Genomic DNA, 15570 nt, shown 5'->3' with positions numbered 1-15570 from the left:
AGGCTTCAGCTGGGCAGCGCTTACCTCAGGCAGCTTCCAGTCAGTGGTGCAGCAGGGCTAAGGCAGGCTCCCAGAAGCAGTTGGCATATCCAGCCCCTAAGTGGAGGCACAGCCAGGCGACTCAGCACTATGTGCACAGCCCACGCCCGCAGGTGTCGCCCACACAGGTCCCATTGGCTGTGTTTCCCAGCCAATGGAGCTGCAGAGCCAGCGCTGGGGGTGGGGGCAGTACACTGAATCATAGAATATCAGGGTTGGAAGGAACTTCAGGAGGTCATCTAGTCCAACCCCCTGCTCAAAGTGGACCAACCCCCAACTAAATCATCCCAGCCAGAGCTTTGTCAAGCCTGACCTTAAAAATGTCTAAGGAAGGAGATTCCACCACCTCGCTAGGTAACCCATTCCAGTGCTTCACCATCCTCCTTGTGAAAAAGTTTTTCCTTATATCTAACGTAAACCTCCTGCACTGCAACTTGAGACCATTGCTTCTTGTTCTGTCATCTGGTACCACTGAAAACAGTCTAGATCCATCCTCTTTGGAACCCCCTTTCAGGTAGTTGTAAGCAGCTATCAAATCCCCCCTCATTCTTCTCTTCTGCAGACTAAACAATCCCAGTTCTCTCAGCCTCGCTTCATAAGTAATGTGCTCCAGCCCCCCAATCATTTTTGTTGCCCTCCACTGGACTCTTTCCAATTTCTCCACATTCTTGCTGTAGTGTGGGGCCCAAAACTGGACACAGTACTCCAGACAAGGCCTCACCAATGTCTAATAGAGGGGAATGACCACATCCCTTGATCTGCTGGCAATGCCCCTATTTATACAGCCCCAAATGCCATTAGCCATCATGGCAACAAGGCACACTGTCGACTCATATCCAGCTTCTCTTTCCACTGTAACCCCTACGTCCTTTTCTGCAGAACTGCTGCCTAGCCATTTGGTTCCCAGTCTGGAGCAGTGCATGGGATTCTTCCATCCTAAGTACAGGGCTTGGCACTTGTCCTTGTTGAACCTCATCAGATTTATTTTGGCCCAATCCTCTAATTTGTTTAGGTCCCTCTGTATGCTATCCCTACTCTCCAGCGTACCTACCACTCCTCCCAGTTTAGCGTCCATTGTCAGTGGCTACCGGTTTGGTACTCTGCTTTCGTTCAATGATGATAACAGTCGGCTGTGTGCATGTTCCCTCTGTGTGCTGCCCCGGCTCTGCACAGATAGCTGACACAGCAAGCCCCGAGAGGACCCCCAAAACTCACAGACTCTAGTAAGGTACAAAGGAAACCGAGCCAGGTTTATTGTCAAATGAAGCACAGTAATAGTTTCCCGTAGACTCTACAAGACATACTATGAATTTGTTCCCCCTGGCAAAGGACCGGCTCAGTCAGTGGAGGGACTTTCCACTGCCCCCATGGCCAGACAAAGATGTGCACTCCGGGACCTACTTTTATACAGTTACAGGGCAGATTACTCATCTTGACTGACATATGGAAGTACAGACCCTTGACTCATTGGGGGGCTGTCTCTCTCTTTAATCATGGTTCAAACAAATCTATCCATCATGTTGTCCTTTTGACCCTGTCTTTAAGATGCATCTGCCTGCTCCTTATTATCTCTGTGGAGAGTTCTGATGCCATCTTGGCACAACTTCCTCTTATTAGCACTTACGTGTGGATGCACCTGCTTCTAACAACCCTCTTCTCGCCAGCTTCTGTGAGTGGGGCTTGCCTCTGGCTCACAGGCCAGCTTTTGCTTAGCAATGCCTGGAAGTACTTTGGTTCAGGCTTCAGGCCTCAGACTGGGCCTTTGATACAAGAGTTTATGTTTCAGGGCCTCATCTTACTACAGTGTCATCTGCAAACTTGCTGAGGATGCAATCCGTGCCATCCTCCAGATCATTAATGAAGATCTTGAACAAAAGGAGCCTCAGAACCGACCCTTGGGGCACTTCACTTGATATCGGGAGCTTCCCTGGTCGCCCCTATGCCTAGGGGCCGGACATGCCGATCACTTCCAGGTTGCTGCACAGAGCCAGGGCAGGCCGAGAGCCTGCCTTAGGCCCCCTGCGTCACCAACTGGACTTTTAACAGCGGCCATCGAAAACCGGCCAGCTGGCAAGCCTACACTCATCCAGTAGCGTCCATGCCCCAGAGGGAGACATGACTTTGGGAATTTCACCACTGAAGCCTGACAATGCTTCATATGTAAATATTCTATGCAAATTTCACCTGAATGCTCTTTAGTTACATGATATTCCTTTTTATTCCAGCCCACTTTGGGAGGACAAACTGGGCAGTGTATATTTTGGTTTCTTATATTTCCATAAATTCATAGAATTCCAGGCCATAATAAACCATTTTGATCATCTAGTTTGACCTCCTGCATAAAGAATTTCACCCAGTAATTCCTGCATCACAGCCATATAGCATGGTTGAGCTAGAACATATTTCAAAAGAATGTTTCTTATTCTAAATTACAGAGCATTTCTGTGTAAGATGTGAATTTGGCTGACTTTTTGTTTTTAAACTTAGAAATCTAGGAGAATGTCATTTTCTGTTCAGAATTATCTAAAGATTACATAGTTGCATTTCTGTGTGTATACACCTGACATCCAATTTATCACTTGTTACACATGTGTAAATTGAAAATTCTTACACTATATATAGAACATTACTGCATGGATGGGAAAGTCTGAGGATATCATGTTAGAGTACATCCCACTAAATATATATTCCAACATTATGCATTTGTATAATTTCCTCTACATTCTAAAAGGGTAAATGTTTAAGCAGGTAAAATGGGATTAATTAACTAGCTTCATCCTGCAAACAAGAAGCTTGGAACACTAAGAATCAAACTTCATGATTAAGACTTTGAGTATCACCTATCAAAGGAGGGGGTTATTTTCACACAGGCAGTAGTGGATACTGCTTTGCACTCTTTCTTACTTTCACCATCAGCTCTAGGGGTTGGCGTGAGTGGGCATACGTACAATCAGGCTTGGGGAAAGTTCAGAATGAGGAAGACATGTTCCAGGCACATAGATAGAACAAGTGGAGATCCCTGGGTGGCACTGTGGCAGAAAGTGCAACAGATGGGAGTGGTGTGATAAGCAGAGCAACTTTTTTTAAATACTGTTCAAGGAATACTGTTTTGCAAACATGTATTAGTCTGTGACTTTCTCACAAAATGACGGATACAAATATTCATGTATATGTCATTTCTGCTATGTGAGTCACATAATATTGTTTCTCTTTCCCCTGAGTGGATGACTAGAGGTACATCAGGACAATGACAGAACAAACCATTAAAGCCTTTATTATTTAATGGAAAGGATGGGGGAGCTCTTTAGAGAGAAAAGGCATCAGATAAATAGGATTGAGGAATTTTAAAACCATTTTAGTTTTTCCTCTCCTCTTTTTCCACAAGAGCAAGCATTATGTCAACGTCAGATTTTAAAATACCTGGATCCTCCCTCCTCGAGGGAGACAGAAAAATATAAACCAAATTTGTGGCTTTTCAGCTTTACTTTTATTGTCACACACACACACTTATTTGCAAAGAATACAGTCACCTATCATTGTCTCACAGCTGGCTAATTTTTCAAGTTCCAGGGGTCTGGCCAGGTATTGTCAACTCTCCCCTCCTCATTTCATACTGAATACGGTACTTTTTCCCATGTTCAGATTGCATTTATTGGTGTTCATTTGTTATAACCTTCAAAACATTGTTAAGACAACATAGTTTTCCCACTAAACAAGTCCAAACTTGTCAGACACATCAGTGCTTATATGATTAAAAGAATGGAACAGATCAGGTTTTTAGGCCAAGCTGTTTTAGACATGTGACAAACCACAGGAAAAGTTAGGAAACTTTCAAACCAAGAAACTGGCTCGTTTTAAACTTCCCTATCTCTAAAATATACTTTAAGATCAAAGTTCTTGCAAAGTTCATCAATAGCAGATGACAATTTAAATCTTGTGCTGATTTGTTATCCTTTTGCAAAGTTAGAATTGAGGTCCTAGTTATTTAAATTCTTACACTTCACCCCTCACCATGGTAATATCTGAGCTCTGATTGAAATAGAGCTTTGATAGGAAAGATAGTTTGATCCTTAGCTGTGTAGCAATGAGTGTCTATCCATAAAACAGACAATTACGTATATTAGCAGGACAAGTACTTCTTTTTATATTATTAATTAGTATTATATGATACTTAATTTTCTCAGAGGCTGCAAGTGGTGATAAATTTCAGAAAAGTAGCAAAATACTACACAAGCAGCAAAGAATCCTGTGGCACCTTATAGACTAACAGATGTTTTGGAGCATGAGCTTTCGTGGGTGAATACCCACTTCGTCAGATGCATGACTACACGTGGATCCAAAATTGCAGGACAGAGATACAGAGTGTATATCTGTGTATGTGTATGTTTTATGCTGATGCTCTTGAACTTTTAGAGGCAGATTGTCAGCTGATTACATGCTATTTTCATATTAACATGACTGCATGTTTCACAGTGTTATATTGTTGTGAATATCATTAATTAGATTATGCACATTTTCCTGACAGTTCTTCTATTAATAGGGTAGAAAAAATAATGGTTTAGTGCGGATAAACCTGATAGAGACTTCTTAAAACTGAATATGCTATAAATATGATTTCACTGCTACTGACTGCTTTGCAAAGTAGATAGAAGGCTTTTCCAATGAAGAAGAAAGCTACACCTTTAAGTGTGCAAAAACTAACCAATTTGGTTGATCCAGTACATATTCACTGATCAAGGTAAAGGAATTCTTTATGAAGCAGCATTATAGAAACCTATTCTAACCTTATAGTAATTCTAATTAATAATGTGGCTTAGCCATAATACATCATGTAAAAATCATGTTTTGCAGACATTTTCTGAAGTGACTGCTGGTATCTGACATATTATTACAAAACAAACTCTATCCTCCTTCCCATATTGATGACTGACATGCTAGTCCATGCCATACCAATTATCTTGACTACTATGATCTCCTCACCACTAGTTTTCCTGATACTCATATTTTTACCTCTCTGTCCATCCAAAATGTAGCAGCCACATATTCCTGGCCTGTTTATAGGATGGTTACTTTGCTTTTTGAAGCATTTCACTGGACTCCCCTTATCCATAGATCAAGTTTAAATACTACTCAGCCTTGCCTTCAAACAACTGTGTTCAAACGTTTCCATTCTCCCTTTGCTCTGCCAATTATGCCACTTGTTTCTTCCACTCACGTCTTCATACCACCTTGCATTAAATGATCTCCCAAATCCAGAAAGTCAAGGAAATCAACAGAGACATCAGAAAGCAGTCTGCCAAATATGGGGGAGATGCCTTAGAACGAGGGCCCTACCAAATTCACAGCTCTGAAAAACACATCATGTACCATAAAATCTGGTCTCCCTCGTGAAATGTGGTCTTGCGTACTTTTACCCTATACTAAACAGATTTCACAGGGAAGACCAATGTTTCTCAAACTGGAGGTCCCGACCCAAAAGGATGTTGCAGGGGCGGATGGGACATAGGCCAAGGGGCCCCAGCTGCCAGGGTGGGGGAAGCCCCTGCGCTCCAACCCAGCTCTGTGGCAGCAGTGGGGGGGCTGTGGAAGCTCCCCCCACCAGTGGCCTCCATTCCTGGCAACAGCTGCAGAATGCAGGAAGCCCCACCCCTTCCTCAGTGGCCCCCAATCCCATCTGCAGCCATGGAAAGGGGAAACACCCCCTCTCGCCATGGCCCCAGACCCCCTCTCCAGCAGAAGCCAGCTAGATGGGGGCAGCTCCATCCCCTCCCCAGTGACCCCCAAACCCATCTCCACCGGAGCAAGCCCCTGTGCCCAACCTGCTCTCTGGAAGAAGTATTGAGTGGGAGAAGCCTCAGGGCCCCAACCCTGGTCCCCCACAGAAGTGCGGGAGGTGACAGGGGAAGTCCCATTACCCAGATTCCCACTTCTGCCCTGGGACTGGAGAAGCTCTTACTCCGTGCTGCAGCCCTGGAGCTGTGGTGTGCTGACGAAGCTCCTCTGGTCTTGAGCCCATAGTTGGGGGGAGGCAGAAAGGAGCAAAAGGGATGGCGGGGATGGAATGTGGGGGACCCTGGGAGAAACAGGAACAGGCCCTAGGGAAAGGGCAGAAAAGGGTGGGACTGTGGGTGGAGGCACAAGCAGAAGGGGTAAATGGGGTCAGGACCACAGGCAGAAGGGGTGGGGTGGGCCCCCCCACTTGCTCCATGCCACTGCTCAGGGCCGGCTCTAGCCATTTCGCCACCCCAAGCACAGTGGCATGCCGCGGGGAGCGCTCTGCCGCTCGCCGGTCCCACCGCTCCAGTGGACCTCCCGCAAGAGTGCCTGCGGATGCTCCAGCGGAGCTGCGGGACCAGCGGACCCTCCGCAGGCGTGCCTGCGGGAGGTCTACCGGAGCTGCCTGCTGCCCTCCTGGCAACCGGCAGAGCGCCCCCTGCGGCATGCCGCCCCAAGCATGGGCTTGGCGTGCTGGGGCCTGGAGCCGGCCCTGCCACTGCCCCAGGAAACCCTAATCCACCTCTGTGTATGCGTGTGCGTGGGGGGGGGTGTCACAATATTATTGTAGGGGGGTCACGGTATTGCTACCGTTACTTCTGCACTCCCTTCAGAACTGGATGGCTGGAGACCAGTGGCTGTTGGCTAGGAACCCAGCTCTGAAGCAGCACCTTGGCAGCAGCAGCATGGAAGTAAGGAAGGTGATACCCTCCTATGCCACCCTTACTTCTGAGCTGCTGTTGGCAGGCCGCTGCCTTCAGAGCTAGGATCCCAGTTAGCAGCTGCTGCTCTCTTGCTGCCCAGCTCTGAAGGCAGCACCACCTCCAGCAGCAGCCAATAAGTAAGGGTGCGTAGCAAGGCGTGCACTCACTGCCACGGCACTTCCTGCTGGTTGCCTCACGAATTAGCTCTTCCAGCTCCAGAGCGCTTTCTGCTGGCTGGCAACTGTCTCTCCTGCTGTCACTACTGGTCTTACCACTGGCATCAGTGTAGGCCCCATGTCCCCCCTGGCCCGTGGTGCCTCTTCTCTGGGGTGCTGCCCCAAAGCAGTACCTCCACACTCAGGGGTCCTTCCCTCCCCAGGGGAACCTCAATCTCCTAATCCCACCTTGCCTCAATGACCTACGGCCAGTCTTCATTTAGCCACATACCTCAGGGGCAAACTGCAATCTGAAGTGGCCACTCATCAGCAACAAGAGGGTTGAACTAGCTGCCTCTTCCTTCCTTGGCTGCTTCCCCACAGCCCCAGTACTCAGACCTTGGAAGCAAAGCCTCAGCCTGGGAGTTCACCAGGCTGGAGCTCCTTAGCTCCTCCTGCTCTTCCCAGCACTGATGTGTCCAAGGTACCCCCTTCTGCTTGAAGGCAGCCAATCTTTCCCTCTCCAAGGTTGAAGAGAGACTGGCAGTCTTCTGGCTCTGCAGCCCTTTAATAGGGCTCAGCCTTCTGTGATTGGCTCTCAGCCCCAGCCCTCTCCAAGGGCTGGCTTTTAATCCTTTTGGAGACAGAGCAGGGTGGCTGCCCCGCTACAGCAAGGCTGTGATGGGTTGGGTCACAGAAACCACCTTGGAACTGCCACCTGATGTGCTGAGAGTACCTCTGAGCCTGTTTTCCCTGCCAGCTTGGGACTTCAGTACCTTGCCTGGTTGTGCCAGACACACTAGCCTGCTACAAACACAAACCCAGGTCTGAATCACGTCCCTCAAAAGCTGCAGGCTTAACTGAAAACAGTTTAAGAAGTGCTCCTGTCTCCAGCACCCAGATACCCAGTTGCCAATGGGATCCAAACCCTAAATAAATCAACTCTGTATACAGCTTATACGGGGTAAACTCATGAATTGTTTGCCCTCTATAACACTGATAGAGAGATGTGCACAGCCGTTTCCTCCCTTGGAATTATTTACTTGCTCTGGGTTAATTCATAAGTAAAAAGTGATTTTATTAAACATAAAAAGGAGTATTTAAGTGGTTCCAAGTAATAACAGACAGAATGAAGTAAGGTACCAAGCAAAATAAAATAAAACATGCAAGTCTAAGCCTAATACATTAGGAAAATAAATGCAGGTAAATCTCACCCTCAGAGATGTTCCAATAAGCTTCTTTTACAGACTATTCTCCTTCTAGACTGGGTCCAGCAATCAGTCACATCCCTGTGGTTACTGACCTTTGTTCCAGTTTCTTTGAGGCCTTGGCTACACTGGCGCTTTACAGCGCTGCAACTTTCTCGCTCAGGGGTGTGAAAAAACATCCCTGAGCGCAGCAAGTTACAGCGCTGCAAAGCGCTAGTGTAAACAGTGCCCCAGCGCTGGTAGCGCGGCTCCCAGCACTGCAAGCTAATCCCCACGGGGAGATGGAGTACCTGCAGCGCTGGGAGACCTCTCTCCCAGTGCTGCCGCTGCGACCACACTCGCACTTCAAAGCGCTGCCGCGGGAGCGCTCCTGCAGCAGCGCTGTACGGCTGCGAGTGTAGCCATATCCTCAGGTATCCTTTGAGGGCAGAGGGGCTCTCTCTTGAGTTTCCTGAAGACAAAATGGAGGGGTGTCCCAGGACTTTACATGGTTTCTCTCTTGTGGGTGGACACCTCTTCCTCCCCCTGTGTAGAATCCCAGCTACAAGATGGAGTTTTGGAGTCACTTGGGCAAGTCACATGTCCATGCATGACTTAGTTCTCTATAGGAATGTTCCCAGGAAAGCTCAAAGGTGGATTGGCATCTATCAAAGTCTATTGTCAGACTAAGTGTTTCTTGATTGGGCACTTACTGAGAATAGTCTTTTCTCAGGAAGCTGGCCAAATGCTTCACTGAGGCTACTTAAAATCAAACAAGTACATATAACTTTGAATACAAAAATTATACATGAATACAAATAGGATGAATACATGCAGAAGAACATAACCTTTGCAAAGACATGTTACATGGCATATCTAGCATAAAACAAATTCCAGTTATGTCATATTTACACTCATAAGCATATTTCTATAAAGCATTATGGGGTGCAACATCACAGTGGCAGTACTAAGCTCCCCCTACAATAACCTTGCGACCACCTCCACACAACGCTCTTTTGGGTCAAAGCCTGCTACAGTTACACCACTGTGAAATTTCAGGTTTAAATATCTGAAATCATGAAATTTATGATTTTTAAAATCCTATGACTGTGAAATTGACCAAAATGGACTGTGAATTTGGTAGGGCCCTACTTAGAACATTTGAGGATTTTGTACAATTGCCCCAGATGTGTCTTTCTCTGACTATGTTTATCTGATAGTGACTATGTTCAATCTGTTATGACTTGTTCAATCTTGATATACAATTATGGTTTTTGAGGAGCAGGGAGTTTGGTGGGATGCCAGCCAAGCAGCTGCTGCCATGATATTTGAAATCACAGTCCAGCTCTTTTATTAAAGAAAACTGTAAGCTACAGCCATAAGCAAACAGCGTTCCACAAAGCTAGAGTTTCAGCTTTGTCTCGCTAATTTACCAAACAGAGACCATTCCCTGTCTTTAACGCTATACAGCACAGAGACATCTAGAGGCTGAATAATATGCTAGACATAAAAACATCACTAGTTGCTAGCGGCATCTGGTGGTACAGCATAGTCTTGCAGATGTACATTTTGTCTCCACTTCAGGCCAAGGTTGTGGGGAGAGGTTAGTAACTCTTTGGTTACTCCTAGTTCCAAGCGTAATTCTGAGCTCACTTGCACATACTCATGTGTAGCCATGGTAGCACGTCTGTGTGAAGTGCATACCCACAGGGTTCAGGAGGGTTTATACTTGGCATGGCTAGTCCATGTCACTGCTGGTTATTCAGCGCTGCCCGTGCTACCCTGACTACACTACTATTTTTAGCACACTAGCTCATTGAGCTAGTGTAACTGTTTCCATGGAAAGTGGGAATCACACCCCCAGCTCCATGTGTACACATACCGTCAGAACAAATGGGGTCAGTCAATGCTATTAAGACAATATCCACCACTGTCTATTCTTTTTGGCCTACTGTGCAAGTTTGTGTCCAGGTCTGGGTGGGCAAAACAGTTATAAATGTCCAGCTGTTTATTTGGTCAAAAGGTAGTTTAGGGTCAGAATAACTGGTCATAGCCAATCCTTTACCACAAAAATTACAATTTCATCCCTTCCTGTTGTTGCTATTACATGTTTAAGGCTGGTAACTGACGTTGTAGCCTTATAAAACATCCTTATTTTATGAGGTATCTTTTTTTCAAGAAGCCCCTGGGATACATCACTGTGCATAATTTAAAGTGCTAAACATAAAAAATGCTCTTAGCAGCAGCATGCATACAATTTGTTATCACAAGTGTTTAAATAAGTATGTGCAATCTACTTAAAGAGAGGGGTTACTTGCATTTGCACCCCCATGGTCCAAAGCCATCTTGTTGGATGATGGGTAGGAGAAAAGGGGCATAATTAGGAGCTGTCTTTTAGATTGGCACCTGTCTGCCAGGAAGCCAGCAGAAGAATAGATCTTCCCCAGAGGGAAATTCAAACAGCTGGGGGGGTGGGGAGAGGGGGGGCTAATAGGCTTTAAGCCACCTGCAAGTAGTAGAACTTCGGGGTTATTTACATTAAACACAAGTGAGCACTTATATTAGGTGAGCTTTTACCCCAATTCACTGAGTTGCTTTTTAAAAAAAATATTTGTCAAATAAATTGTTTTTACTAGGTATGTGTTAAATCAGTTTGCCACCACGTAGTTATTTTTGGAAGCCACCTAGGAAGGGAAATGTAAATTAGAGATTTGTTATCTGATGTTCAAAATAGGGTTGTGGGGAGGATGTTGGTAAGTGAGGCTACAGGTTCTTTTATGAGAGGAATCTTTAAGAAACATGGAAATATTACGTTAGTTCAGTGAAACCTCACTGAAGCTAATGGGCTTAACAGCCACTCTTCATTCAGTATAAATGTAAGAAGCAAATAAGCTCCTTTTGGAATAAGATAGCTGAAACACAGGAGTGACCACACAAAACACAGGCACACGCAAAGCTAATTAAGAACTGAGCTATGTGGACAGAGGGGTTTCACTGGAGGGCTGAATGGAAACACAGAGGGCTGCGTATTGTTTTTGGTGGAACCGTGTACACACACACAGGCAGCAAGAAGAGAACACAACAGAAGCAGACAGAAAAGGCAGGCAGAAGCCAAAGACAGCCAGAATCTCACTTGTAGCATGACGCTAGGACTGACCACTTTTGGGATAGAGTGCGGGCTGGCTGGCAAAAGAGGCTTGGAATATTGAGCAAAGACACTGCCTCCTGTTGATTGATTCCTAATGCATTCAGAGAAACATGACTTTTTACATTCTTTGTAAATAAATAGGATTGCATCAAAGAAATACCTGACTCCATCATCAATAAGGGCCCTACCAAATTCAGTCCATTTTTGTCAATTTCACAGTCATAAGATTTTAAAATTTTAAAATTTCATTATTTCATCTATTTAAATCTGAAATGTCATGGTGTTGTAATTTTCGGGATCCTGATCCAAAAAGGAGTTGTGTGTGTGTGGGGGGGGCGTTTCTCAAAGTTATTGTGGGGTGGGGGTTGTGGTATTACTACTCTTATTTCTGCACTGCTGCTGGTGGTGGCACTGCCTTCAGAGCTGGGCAGCTGAATTGCTGCAGGCCAGGAGCCCAGCTCTGAAGGAAGAGCCATGCCAGCACCAGCGCAGAAATAAGGATTGCATGATATGGTATAGTATTGCCACCCTTACTTCTGCACTGCTGCTAGCGGGGCACCACTTTCAGAGCTATGCACCCTGCCAATAGCCACCATCTCCGGCCACAGCCACCACACTCTGGCCACCCAGCTCTGAAGGCAGCGCAGAAGTAAGGGATGCAATACCATAGCCCCCCCTAAAATAACCTTGCAATCCTCCTGCAACTCCCTTTTTGGGTCAGAGCCCTCAATTTGAAAAACATTGGTCTCCCCCATGAAATCTGTATAGTATAGGGTTAAAGCACCCAAATGACTAGATTTCAAGGTGAGAGACCAGATTTCACTGTCCACGACACGTTTTTCATGGCCTATAACCATGAGTTTGGTAGGGTCCTAATAATCTTTTTTTCCTAAACTTCTCCTAAAGGAAACAAGCTGCAAGATACTGAACTGGCTAACTGCTTGGGTCACACGGGGTAACAGAGGCTATAGAAGACTGGAGTTTCTTATCTGAATAAAATTTCGTATTTCTTTGTATCTTTTCTGTTCTGAGAACAACTTGCTACGAGTATTTGGCCAGCACTTTCTGGTCTCTTAGCCCAGTTAGAAGTTTACTGGGAAGCTACAGACTGACAGGAATTTAACAGAACAAGCCTACAAAACAAGATTGGTACTGCATTGTGTTATGCCTTTTCCTGTAAAAAGGATTTGATCAATCCTTCTCTCTGTTATTTTTTTAGTATCACCCTTCATTTGTGTGATGATCTATTACAGTGGTTTTCAACCTCTGGTCTGTAGGCTGTGTCAAAGGGGTCCGCATCTCCACTTGAAATTTTGTAGAGGTCTTCAAATGAAAAAAGGTTGAAAATCACTGATATAAACACAGTCCACAATTGCAGGCTATCCAGTGCATTGTTTCCTCAGCAAATAGGGCAACTGATGGAAGAGGGCTTACCACACACACTATAGGGAAAAGACTGTGTATCCTAGTTTATGACGATGATTCTGTCCCCCGAGACCTACTAGCTGCCTGAATTGTCCTGGTTTTTTATTTTGTCAGTCAAAACATTTTTTTCTTAACTATGAAATGTTGGTTCAAGATGTATCACAACACAGAGTAGGCTGTGCTTTGTGTTGACAACAAACAGTCCAGTGGAATGTTTAGTGTTATGAACAGTGATTGGGGAGAAGAACCAAATGAGATTACACTTTCTTCAAGCTGTTATTTTGGACAAAGTGAACGTTATTGATACTTGTTCAGTGATTCATGATTAACTAATTCAGATCACCAAGTTACTGGGGGGAAAAATCCTCCACTCCAAAAAAATATGCTTGAGTCACTGTTGAGACCGAAGCTGACAATAGTGGCACCAATGCAGCTTTAAAAGAATGTGCTCTTTTACAAGAATTTTGTCACCCTATGATGTGTTGCCACAAGGGTCCTGTGTTTAGATTACGGAATTGGAAATATACTTTCAGTTTAGCTGTGTCATCCACTTGTCAAGACTCTTCTCATATGATACTTAACTCATTTTTTAATCTTCATTTTAATAGATCATGTGTTATAACATCTGAAATTACAAATTAATATATCAGAGAAGCACACATTCAGTCAAATCTACAAAAATCAATAGTGAACAGAATACTTGAAATTCATTGTATAATTAGGATTTTTTACATGATGTATACATATGTTAATACAACATTGCAAACAGGCATTTTTACTAAGTCTGTTTAGTATTACTATTAATGATATTTTAAAAGGTTCAATGACTTGGAAGTTGGAGGGGAAGAGTTGTAACAGTAGCAGCTGCCATTGGGCAGGGGGGAGGGGAGAGGTAGTGTCCTACAAGAGGTCATACAATTATTACCCCTGGGACTCCTGCCCCATCCACACACCCTGCTCCCTGTCCCCAACTGCCCCCGGATCCCCTCTGCCCCATCCAACCCCCTCCCCTTCCTGACTGCCCCCGCAGGATCCCTTCCCCTATTCAACCCCGTTCCCCCCGACCACCCCGACCTCTATCCGCACACCCCCGAACACCACCCCGAACTCCTCTGCCCTGTATCCAATACCCCCCCCCGCTCCCTGCCCCCTTACCACGCTGCCTGGAGCAGCGGTGGTTGGCCGCACTACAGCCACGCCTCCGGCTGGAGTCAGGCATGCTGCCACTGCCACTACCGCTACCACCACGCAGCATAGAGATCAGATCAGGCCTGGCTCTGCAGCAGCGCTGCCCCAGGAGCTCACAGCCCCAGGAGATCATTGCGCCAGTGGTGGAGTGAGTGAGCTGAAGCTGTGGGGGAGGAGGGACAGCAGGGGAGGGGCTAAGGCCTAGCTACCTGGCCCAGGAGCTTAGGGGCTGGGCAGGACGGTCCTGCGGGCCGGATATGGCCCGCGGGCAGTAGTTTGCCCACCTCTGATTTAAAGGCTAGTGTTGCCAACTCTAATGATTTTGTCATGAGTCTCATGATAAGGATTGTTTTCCTTAACATCCCAGCTCCTGGAGTCAAGTGGATATGTACTGATTTCAGCCTTCATTTTTAAAGAAAAATGAAGTTTCTAGCTCTTGTGGCTGTGCAAAAAGCATCAAAATGTGACCTCAGTGCACCTAAAGGCTCAAAAAGCAGAAGGCAAATAAGAACACCAAATCTATTATTTTTACATAATCTCATGATTTTTGAGAATTTGGGATTGGCAATACTGTGAAAGTTACTTGAAAGTGTCTGTTTCACTCCTGTTTAAGATTAGTTTCTAGTCTATTATTTGTAGTGCGGTAACACTCAGAGCCCCAGGCAGGCACAGTGCAAACTAACAGGGCCTTGCCCTAGTAGCATCTTTCCAAAGTTAAATGATCTATTCCAAGCTTGGTGAACTACAAGAAGTGATAGAAAAATCTAATTATTTTTCTACAATTGTTTCAATTGTTGTATTCAAGAGTTTGTAACAAAGTAAGAATATACATTAAAATTTTAAATCTAACCAATGTCCCTTAAGTCAGGGGGCTATGATGGGGGCTGCGGGAAGTGGCAGTCAGCACATCCTGCGGCCCACGGCGCTTCCTGCAGCCTGGAGCAGCAAACCAAGGCCGTGTTCACGGCCGAACCTGTGAACAAACAAACCAGCCCGGCCCGCCAGGGGGCTTACCCTGGCAGGCCACGTGCCAAAGGTTGCCGATCCCTGGGCCAGGGTAATCAAATCCCATATCTCACTCCTAAAGGTAACCTAGGATGCAAGGGTATGCTGTTCACCTGTGTGCTGCTCTGGTTCCTGCAGAAATAATTGCCGGGTGCTGCAGCAAACTTTCCTACAGTGCGGGGAGAAACAAGGCAGCTCTCCCAAAGAACTTTCAGCAGAGGATTGAAGAATACCTACAGGAAAATTTCCTAGAGACCTCTATGGAGGATTCCCATGACATCATTGTGTATATTAAAAAAATTCCACCATGGCCCCACTGCGTAGATAGACAGGCACTGTTGTTTATTTCTGTCCCTTACCCCTCCTCTACCATATAACAAAGTACATGAGAGCTCAATTTCCTCTCACCATGCAGGGTCAAAGCAAAAACAACTTACCAGAGCACCCATCTCCTGCATCCTGTGCGCCAGAGCTGGAGTGCAGGGGCTGGTTAAACCCCTCTGGAGTGGAAAGGAGATCTTGACTTGCCGTACCACCGGATGACCCTGCTGTGTGCTCCACATCATCCTCCAATTCAACCTCCTCTTCTACCACTTCCTTATCTGGGTTGAGTCCGCTCGCTGCTGGCTCCAGTCCCCCCCGAAGTTTCCATAGGGTTCTTGGCAGTGGAGGTGGGGTTGCTGCCTAGGATGGCATGCAGCTTCTTATAGAAACGGCATGTCTTC

This window comes from Gopherus flavomarginatus, chromosome 2, assembly GCF_025201925.1.
Source record: "Gopherus flavomarginatus isolate rGopFla2 chromosome 2, rGopFla2.mat.asm, whole genome shotgun sequence".
NCBI classification, from domain to species: Eukaryota; Metazoa; Chordata; order Testudines; family Testudinidae; genus Gopherus; species Gopherus flavomarginatus.
This window is presented reverse-complemented; position numbering follows the sequence as displayed.